The sequence below is a fragment of the Temnothorax longispinosus genome, chromosome 6, assembly GCF_030848805.1.
Source record: "Temnothorax longispinosus isolate EJ_2023e chromosome 6, Tlon_JGU_v1, whole genome shotgun sequence".
Lineage (NCBI taxonomy): Eukaryota > Metazoa > Arthropoda > Insecta > Hymenoptera > Formicidae > Temnothorax > Temnothorax longispinosus.
The window spans coordinates 15,903,639-15,914,351 of NC_092363.1; positions in this window are offsets into that span (position 1 = coordinate 15,903,639).

A 10,713-nucleotide genomic window follows, 5' to 3' on the forward strand; every position below is an offset into this window, starting at 1 on the left:
TGGTACAACAAAGAACGAACAGAGAAATGCAACCTAGCGCACTCTACTTGAGGTCATATCTAATCTTCACATGATACATTATTGAAGTGTGTAAAATATAACTATACATATATGTGCATAATAATATATGTAGTTAATTTATATATGTATAATATGTTTAAATCGTCACATCTTGCCAGTAATTTGAGATAAAAATAGGTTTAGAAAGATAAAAATTCAAAGAATGAAAATGAAAAGGAAGATAGTGATGGAAGGTAACGTCCACGATCAAGACACATTTGAATAATATAAATCAGGCAGAAAAAAATCGCTATAACGTCTTTCTCGCAAAGTTGCTGCTATATTAGATAATTTGAGTATGCAATCTCTATCATGTTTTCTCGCAATAATAAAAAAATAATGTAGAGAAAAAGCGTTACCAATAGAAGAAAAATAAGATATTTCGCTAAGCAATACACGTTCGAATATGGTTGCCTACATAGTACCGTCATCCTCCACGAGAAGCGCTACATTCGAACTCATTATAAACTACTATATATTCAAACTAAGCAACATTTTATATTGTAAACGAAAATATATACATACTTAAACATGTCTGAAAATTTAATTCAATAATGAAATTTCTATATCGTGGAAATATCGTACTTTGATTTCCTATCAAACACAAGCATAACTGAATAAAATACACGCATAGCTGAAGACTACGTCTTTCAATACACAGCAGAAATTGTATTTGCCCATTATTTACTCCCGACCTCTATTTGTCGAACAATCGCCGTGTGCATTTACCGATTTGGTTTCAACAAGGGGAACTGGGAAACGTCTGCAAATATCTTCCCACCTCGTCTTCGGCTTATTTGGACCGGAATATTTTAGCATTTCTATGCACGTGAATGAGATAAAAATACGCGCTGACAGAATTTTTAAGCTCAACTTTTCTCTTCAGTTAATATCGAAATACAGAATAGAATCATCATTTTTGCATTCTCTCATAATTATAAATTTTGGTATAATCGTAATATAAATTTACTTCGTGATAATTATGTGAAACATATTAAATATGTATAATCATGTATGTTAAAAGAATGCATAAAACGAAAATAATATTCTATTTTATTCTCCTCAGTCTTTATTTCTCCAAGTAATTGTCTGCCTAATTTGATCATTCATTCAACTGTGCGTTTGATAAATTGAATTTATCACATGTTCGGCGGCCCATTCCAAGTATTATTACTGCATATTGATGCAATTCATGGCACACAGTGGTGCTCAGAGTTGCGTAGTCATTGATATCGTACGTGACAGGGAAACATAAACAAAGAATACTAAAATCTCGCTGACACGTCGGTTCGTATAGGTAACCGGTCTCCCTGTGGGCGTTAAATAATTCACCACAACTGGGACTGAGAGTCGGACGAGAAGCGGGGTTTGCGGAGGAACGAAGGAGGCGGGGTTGGTTGAAGAGCCGATTAAATATTCAGATGTCCCTCAACGCAAATAGAGTAAAGTCAAGCGCGACGTCGAGCGCAGAAGCGCATGTAATCTAAAAACTAATGCGAGGTCGAAACGAAAACAGATCTTCACTTCTGATAATAGACTTCTTACAGCGTTGCGACGTATGTATCTCTGGCAGATCGTTTCCAAAAATCCTGCCGATGAAGAAGAAGATTGCCGAGGGATATCGTCCTCGCGGAGAATCGCGATGAATATTCCGGTCGGACAAATGTGCCATGGAAGTTTTTACGACAGCTACACATTTCCGGTCAAGCGATCTCACGGGGCGCCGACTTCAACGACCAATCGCACAACGTCGTAGCTGCGGCGCATAAAAATATGTCACTAGGGTGCCGTAATATCTCCGTTGTTGAGACTTATTGACGAGGAAATACGCCGTGCTCCCTGGTCTTGATTCCAGGGCAATAACACGCTCAGCGATCGTATCTTCCCTCAGTGGGCACTTTTGTTCCTTTATCGCTTCGCTCTCGAAAACATGAAACCGACCGCCGGCCGGCTAAAAAGAATCGTTCAACGAGGCGTGCATCGCTCATCGTTCTAATTATCTCAGTAACCCAATCTATCCGTCGCGCCCCGTGTCTTGGCTTCCCGCCTCCCTTCGGAACTTCTCGATTCTCTCGTCGTCTCGGTCTGCCGCCGCGCCGCGCCGGCCTAGCAGCAACCCTCCTCGACTCTTCTCCGCCGTCGTTGCCATCGTCTTTCGTACGCGGCGATCATCCTTCTTCGTCTTTCTTCGTCCCATTCACATTGGACGTCCGGTCGCATCCTTGTCTCTTCTCCTCTCTCTTCTTAATAGCTCGCCATCTTCTTCTTTCGATCTCGTAGTCTAACTGCGGAATCGTCGACGACCGCCCATCTAAGTTTAACAATTAACGCTCGAGCGGGGAAAAATAAATTAATTGCACACAGCCGGCGCGCGAGACATGTCACGAACATTCGATCTAATCGACGAAGATTCCTCTATCTGGTATAGAAGATAAATAGGACTTCTTTTGCCTACTTTGCGGTTAAAATATTTTTTTATGCGTATATTCTTGTATCATCTAGTTGTTTATAACTTTACATAAGATTAACATGTATACTGAAATGTGTTGAAATACTGGTTGATTGATTTTTAAGAAAACTGTATTATCAAACTTAATTCTAAAAATTAAATCATAAATGGATCTTTGAAAAAATGTCGAAATCGTCGTATCTTCGCCCTCAATCTTTTTCCCTTTCTCATCGTTCTTTTGTCCCGATTGTCAGGGATGTCAGAAACGACAAGACGACAACTAGCGGGAGACGAGAAGGGTGTTTGTCATATGTCGATAGGCGTCAGAATTGACACATTCGTCGAGTGCGAAACGGAAGTGGCGTTTGGGGCGACGTACTAGAGGGATTCGAGGGTGCAAGACAGATAAATATTTGAGGAATTTGTTGTCGGATGAAGGCGGCGTAAGAGACTCATCGCTTGTTTGGTGGTTCTGTAAAAGGAATTTGGAGCGACTTTTATAGTTTTGCATACAGAAGATGCCAAAAACTGCCAAAAATATATATATTTTTTAAATTTTAGTTTATATTGTCAATCATCGTCAGAAAAGTGTGATCTTGTGAGGAGCGTGATGTTTGCTTTACTTTGTGCTTAAAGTGTGCTACAATTAATATCTGATTACTTATTATCATTGTTCAAGAAGAAAGAAATGCTAAATTTTAGCAAAGTGCCAGACGTGAATGGAAGAAAGACACAACAGACGGAGGAGCAATGAGAAATTTCTAACCCTTCGATATACAGCGTTACACCCTCGTGTGCGGTTCGTAGGAAAAGTTTTAGGTGAACTGCGTACGAGGGTTGGAGACAGACCTTTTCGCAAAAGGGTCTAACGACAGTTTTGTATCCCATGGAAAATCACTGTCAACCAACAAGAGTCTGTAAAGTGTCGCATTATACAAATACATACATACGCACGCTTGTAGAGTCGTAGTCAAAAGTGCCGATAATCGCCGCGTTGGAAACATTTCTAGAATAAAATACATAAATATATGCAAAGTTTAATTTGCGAAATGTACAAATAAAGATATAAGTACATTTAAAGCTTCATCTTGTGTCTTAACATTTATGAACATTTAATATATTTTAAATAATAACGCATTACATATGATTAATCGATTTCTCTTTACTGTGGTACTATATAATAAAGATGTAAAAATGTATTGAGATACATATTAAAAATTATCTACACAGAGAGAGCCACAAATCAAAGTAATTGAAGCAATTTTAATTTAAACTTTTGTCAATGACCGTACGTGAAGTAAAGGCGCATACTCTCACATACACGTACACACACTTAACGGCGGGATGTAACAGATACAGACGGCGCCTGCGAAAAGCCCGGATACCCAGGGTAAAACGAGCCTGGGAAGTTCATTAATGGATTAAGAGTGCTCGATCGATACGATTAGCGCGACGTGGCCAGCCGCTTCTGATATGCACAACATGCATTCGAACGTAACCTAGAATCCATGATTTTGTCGTGCATAGAGGTGATTAATTGGAAAACAGGGAAATAAAAACGTTTCGTGAAAAGAATTATGTTGTCAATTTGACTCCGGATAACTACATTGATCTGAATCGCTAGTATTTCAATCACATTTTTTATTTCATGTTACGTAGAAGATAGAAGCAAGAGCGTTTGTTATATTTCATTCTAGAATTAGTGAGATTATAAAACTATGTATAATACTTAATAAATGTAATTATTTTAGAATGGCAATATCGTTTTTATCGCGCGATATAATTAAAAAATATATTAGAAACCAATATATATATCTCCCACCACGCCACGAACTATCACAGCTTCATATCGATCTTCGGGATTGATATGAGTGCCGTGTAACACACATCCCCCTAGTCCTTCGCATGGGGTTGAATTTTAAAACTATCCTCCAGAGAGAAGCAGGAAGCTCTGCGTCTTTTGAAATCAGACTGTGTGCGGTTCTGTTCTTGCGTAAGAAACTACATATCCCTCGGGATCGCGCATCGATATATGCGTATATCCCTCGTTGTCATTCAGAAGACTGACATTGAAGTTCTCTCAGAACTAGATAATTGTGATACGTCAACATATGCGTAAATAAATACATATGCGTAAATATACGCTGCTTTCCGATCACTTAGAAGACGGCCCTCGTAGTTCGATCTCTTTGAAGATTAAAGAGGAACACCAAGTATTTTAGTTCCATGCGACCCTTTATGTCGGACCATCTTTTTCATGGTGTTTGAACTATACGGTCGTGAACTGGTAAGATGAGAAGATCGCGACGAAAGGGGGTGTAAGGAGCGTCGAAGACAGGTGGTAGGAGAGGATAGATGGAAGGAAGCAAGGTGGTAAGACTCTGGCAGAGCGGCGGTTGGCCGGAGGTTTCAAGGTGGAGTCGGGGTCGCTGTCGCGGCTCTAATAAGCTACCCCCTCAAACCTCGTTCCACGTTACGACCCTTACATCCCTTTACGGGTACCGAGGGCAGCCTTGCAATTTGATAAACTGTCACGAGCGTACGACCATGTTATCCGAAACTAGCCGAGAACTTGAGAGAATTTCTTGACTATTGAATTTCTTCGTTCAATACCCATTTTGGTTTTCCAACGTTGAAAATTTCATGGGTATGATGAAACACGGTTTTATATGTCAAATCATGAGATATAATTTTCGTGGAACGCAGAATTATGCGGGGCTCTTTATGCGAGGTTCAAATGGATAACCCGGTAAATTAACAAACGTTACGTTTCCATTTCCATGTAAATTGCGTGATCATAAGTTGGCTACACAAGATCTTAAGAAAGATTGCTGCATTAGTAGTTAGTTCCGGGTGGAAGCCTGCCTTTGATGAAACCACCGGAGCATAAACCAGAATAGAGATTGTAAGGAAGTATAGCTTTATACGACAGCTTTTAAATCTACACATATCGATAAAGTATTTAGATTTACTCATGATAGGTTCTCTTATTATAAATGTCATTTGATGAAAATAATTGTAAAAATATTAAATTATCTGCACGTAGGAAATTAAAAAGATATTTCAAAATATATTTCTTCATAAATAAAAGAACTAAAATCGATGATCGATCCTTATGACTAGGCTAGCTTCATCGATTGAATGAATGGAGAAGGGAACTACTGGCCAACACAGCTGTGCCAGAGAACCCGAAGGTCGGGGGAACGTAGACTCTTGGGAAATGATTCCACTTTGCAAGGGGCAAATGGAAATGACCCTGGGACAGCCTCCGCACCGTTAGCTCTCTAGGGTTGTTCTTGGTCAGACGCGATGACGATTGCGAAGGGCAGAATAACGAAACTATCCTGATTAAGGAGATTCTGTTTCTCGAGCAGCTATAACCCGCCGTCTGCGGTCGATACTTTATGCAATAATATGATTTTTTAAATTATTATAAATTTAGTATTAAATTTCAATTGATATTATTTATCTTTTATCTTTGTATATTATTTATCTTTGTATATTATTTATCTTTTATAATCAATGCTACAAAATTTATAGGTATAAATAAATTCTTATTCGTTTGCATGTGATTACCCGTATATGCAATAAAATGGAAGAGTTTGAGATCCAAATTATATAAATCATACATAATGCAAATCATATATAAATCATATCAATTAATTTTTCGTGAAAATGGAAAATTTTATGTAACTACGCTACGGAGGTTGCTTGGAAACGATGAAGAAGTTAGAAGATAGCGTGTTGAAAGTGGCGGAACACGCGGCACGCTCACCCTTCGGACAACGAGTCATCTCGCGACGCTGCTAACGGACCCTCGTCGTTTCCTCGTACTTGCACCCGACAAGACATTACTTGATAGTTACAAGACATTTTCATCATACATCATCCTAGACAACCGTCTTGCTTGAGACATCTGCTACTTCAAGATTTAGTAGCAAATGTCTACGCGTCATTATATTGTAACTATATTAAAAATGAACCGTAGATATTTAGCATATAATGAAAATAAAATTAATAAAAAAAAATATTTATCACATACATATATTTATGTATGATCGGTGATCGTCAATTCAGTAATATAATTTCTAAAAGCTTGTGCAATATTCGACCTTGTCTTATTGTTAGTTATAATTTAAGACATGATTTAAGAAAGAGATTTTCATTGGCACGCGGTTTGTCCCATAGATATTCGGCAAAGAGATCCTTTAATTACGCTAAGTAACGTCTCCCACAGGCGTCGCGTCGCGGAAGACTGAGCCGGTCATAATATTTAATCACTACTCGTTTCTTCTCCCTCTGAAGGCAGTTTCTGTAAGAAGTTCCGTTGCGAGCGGAAAATATATCGTCCAAATTGAAGAAACTATAATCGCAATATTATATAAAAAATTACACAAATAAAACTATTTTATTATTTATTACTATCGCCAAGATAATAAATCAACGATGACAAGAAAGAAAAATAATAAATGTCATTGATGCCAAATTGTTAAAAATTCAACAAGATCAAGTTTGACAATATTTTCACATCACCATGAATACTTCGAACCCTTCCGATCTTAAAGATTACGAAACAAACAGGAGCGCGAAGCTGGCAAATGGGGTGACTATGTCGCATCGGGTTCGTGCCACCCCTTCGAGATTGTTTCACGAAGGAAAGCAATCGTTCAACTAAAGTCACGATCCTATATAACACATTTATATAAAACAAAAATTTATGGAGCAGCAATAAGATACGTAGAAAAAAATTTAAATTTCAATATATTATATAAGTAGATTATATGGTGTTGCAACATAAGAGCAAAATATAGAAAAATATGAAGAATGAGAGTTGTCTTGTTTAATATCTAATTAAATATCTGAAGCACATCGGACATCGAAGGAAAAAACGATCTGCGATCTTTTATCTGCGAAGAGCGGCGATCTTACCCTATTACGGCTTTTCTTTTCCTCTCTTTCGTAACTCACCATGATCCCATCCTCCCATCAAAAAGGGGGTTGGCAAGGAACGCAGTAGGGGTGGCATTTCATTTTTTGACACCCGGTGTATTTGATTCCACCCTTGTAATAAACCCCAGGGGTTGCCACCAGTGGGTCCCCCTCTCCCTCTCCCTACATGTCATATCGACACCTCACCCCGAGGGTAGGTGACTGCTAGGTAATTTGCTTTCTTATTTTCTCCGTTACGGAGCTCCTGCCGTGTTCTCTTTTCTCTCTCGCTCTCTCTCTCTTTTCCTTGGCTTTCACCATTCGCTGAATGCTCGTCGCGTTGCTACCCTTGCTTAAGAACCCGATTTCTCGCACCCCGCGGACTCCTGCTTCGCCAATTTTCCTCTCGATGCAGACAGCTGATGCCTACAGAAACGCGCGAGAATTAAATCACGACACGACTGACCCGAAAGGATTCCTTCCTTGAAATAAATTCTTTGAGAATCCTTATTCGAAAGAATTCTTCAAGGAATACTTTGACTGTATTCCGAGATCTTTTCTCTGCAACTTTTCTGAACAAATATAAGGTGTAGCTTTATAATCAAAATAAGACACAGTGAAATAAAAACGATAATTAAAAGTCACTGTTCTCAAATTTTAATTTGTTATAATATCACTCTCTTGGAAATTTTGAGAAAATTTTTTGCAAATGTTGCCTATTTCATTAAAATAGCGGTGCACTATTGAAAATAGATTAAAATGTGTTTTCGTCGAATGTCATTGTGTTAGATCTTTTCATGAAGACACAATGTCCGATAGTGCGAAAGACTGATGAGAAGCCCCGGTACCGATTACTCGTTTCATTGCTAATCCGATTTCAGCTACCTCTAGACCGAAAACTCCTTAACGCTACTCCGTTGGTTTCTCTCGATAATCTCGTTACCTCCATTAGACAGCCTTAGGAACCTCGCATCGTTTGCATGTAGAAAACGTCACCCGAACAAGAAAGTCGTAACCACGACAATTCTATGAATGGATCATACCTCCAAATAATTTGGTCCATTCGATTCTATTAATCATAGATGTAGCTCTGAAAGTACATTCAAAGATGTAACCTCGAAAAAATGCTTACAAGGCCATTCAAAACTCGTCATAAAGTCCGCAAACGCCGCAGCTAGTAGATACAACCCTTTTGAGTCAGACGAGTCGAAGCATCCGCCGACTCCTCCGCGACAACCGTGCGGCGGTGTGAGTGGGTGGGTAGGTGGAGGGCGCCTCGCAGGGGACAAAACTCACCCTAAGAAGCTTCTAAGAACGCCAAGGCGGTGGTGACGCTCTGGTGGGGAATAAAAGTACCCGCATGCGCAAACTCCTGAAAAACTGCGGCCCGCCTCCGGCGCCGCCTCTATCGTCTCTGACATCCCTCTGACCCCCCTCGAGCCCCTGGTCCATGGAGGGCCCCGAGATCTCTTCCACCCCTGCACCCCTTCGCCCCTCATAAGACGTCGTCCGGAACGATCCGCGACCTTTTTCGAGAATTGCCCCCCGGGTAACATGTGCTAACCGTGTGTGATTACCTTCGCTCTACAACGCGGACGCACCCGCGCTATCCGCACTCCCCCGTTAGCTCGCCCCGCTATCACCGCTTTATCACCTTCTCGTCGGTCTGCCTTTTTTGCGCCCGCGAAAATCAAAGTGCCGCAGCAACGAGAAAGACTGTGATTAACAATTTTTTCGGGCCGGTAAACAGGTGCATATTGTGTCGTACAAGCGGATAATCACCAAGAAGTAACCGAACTCACGTTAGAGACATAGTTTTTCACTAGCGAACCCACCAGTGACTGTGATTAAACATCAGGGTGTTGTGGGAATATAATAGTTTATTAAAAAAAAAAAAAAGAAAGAAATTTTGTGTGCGTGAAAAAAATGTTCCAATACTTTATATACTTTTTAAGCCAACGATGTCAATTTATCGCAATTTATATTTTTCACAATTTTTTATAATTTTTTTGTCGAAAAGTTTACTATAAAAATGAAGGTAATTTTATAAAATATGTCAAATATAAGTTTTTAACTATTGTTAAAATAACACGCTTAAAATGTTCTCTAAGGCATTAATATATTTTTTAATTCACGATTATTTATCGAAATCATCTTGCAAATTTTGATTAAACCGATTATCTATTAACGTAACTTTTTACTGGTTCTTTTTTTTTCAACAATGTATAAGCTCCAATTATTCCTTGCTAGGCAACACGTCATCGACAAATCCTGTCGATCTAATTGGTCGCCAGCAGATAATTGTTCGGCATCGATAATTGGTCCAATTAATTTGAACGGAAAAGTGCGTCGATAATCGTCGTGCATTCATCGATTCACCGATTATGTGAACCGTGTCGTATGCGGGTTATAGAATATCGTTACCGTCGAAAGGACATCGGCGAAAAAAATAGCCGAAACGCAAACAGAAACCAATCGTTTTGGCTGCGCGTGGTAGTGAAGTTATTGAGTTTTTATTTTGTTGCTATTCACATCGTATGATTACAATGCTCGTCAACAGATATTGGAAGACTATTAGATTTTAAGCGCATATAAAATAAAATAAATATAATATCATACGTATTTTTTTGTATAAAGACATGATAGTTAATCAAAATTTTGCTATCATCGAGGATATCAAAGATATAAAATAATGTAATATTTTTAATTGTTCTTTCTTTTAAATAATCAGCAAAAAGTCATATTTATTAAAAATAATTTAATATCGCAGCATGATTAAATATAAATTCTTTTTTTTATATAACGATTTTCAGATTATGTATCAAATCTACAATACTTGATATCGCACGTTATGTTCGATCTTTTGACACTATTTGTCTGCCAACGGTTAAATTGCCCTAGAGTTTTCTTGGCATACCAATCGCATTCTCTCTCACTACATTCTCACCCTAACTCGTTTCTCCTACGAGACAAAAATTTAAAAATGTCACGCAATTCCGAAACATTTTTTGACATTCTCGAAGGGTGAAACTATATTTCTCATCTTTTTCTAACATCTCTCTTTTATTTCAAAGTAAAATTTATACAAAAATGCAACATTCGCAACATTGATATTTCTTTTAAATTTTTTCCTGGAAACATGTCTATTAAACTATAATAAATAAGTTACAATGCTCTTCTCTCAATGTTATATCTTTTGTAAAATACATACACCAAGGTCCGGAATACTAGCGGATGTAATTGAAAGGGGACATCATTGCACAGTGAAAGAACCT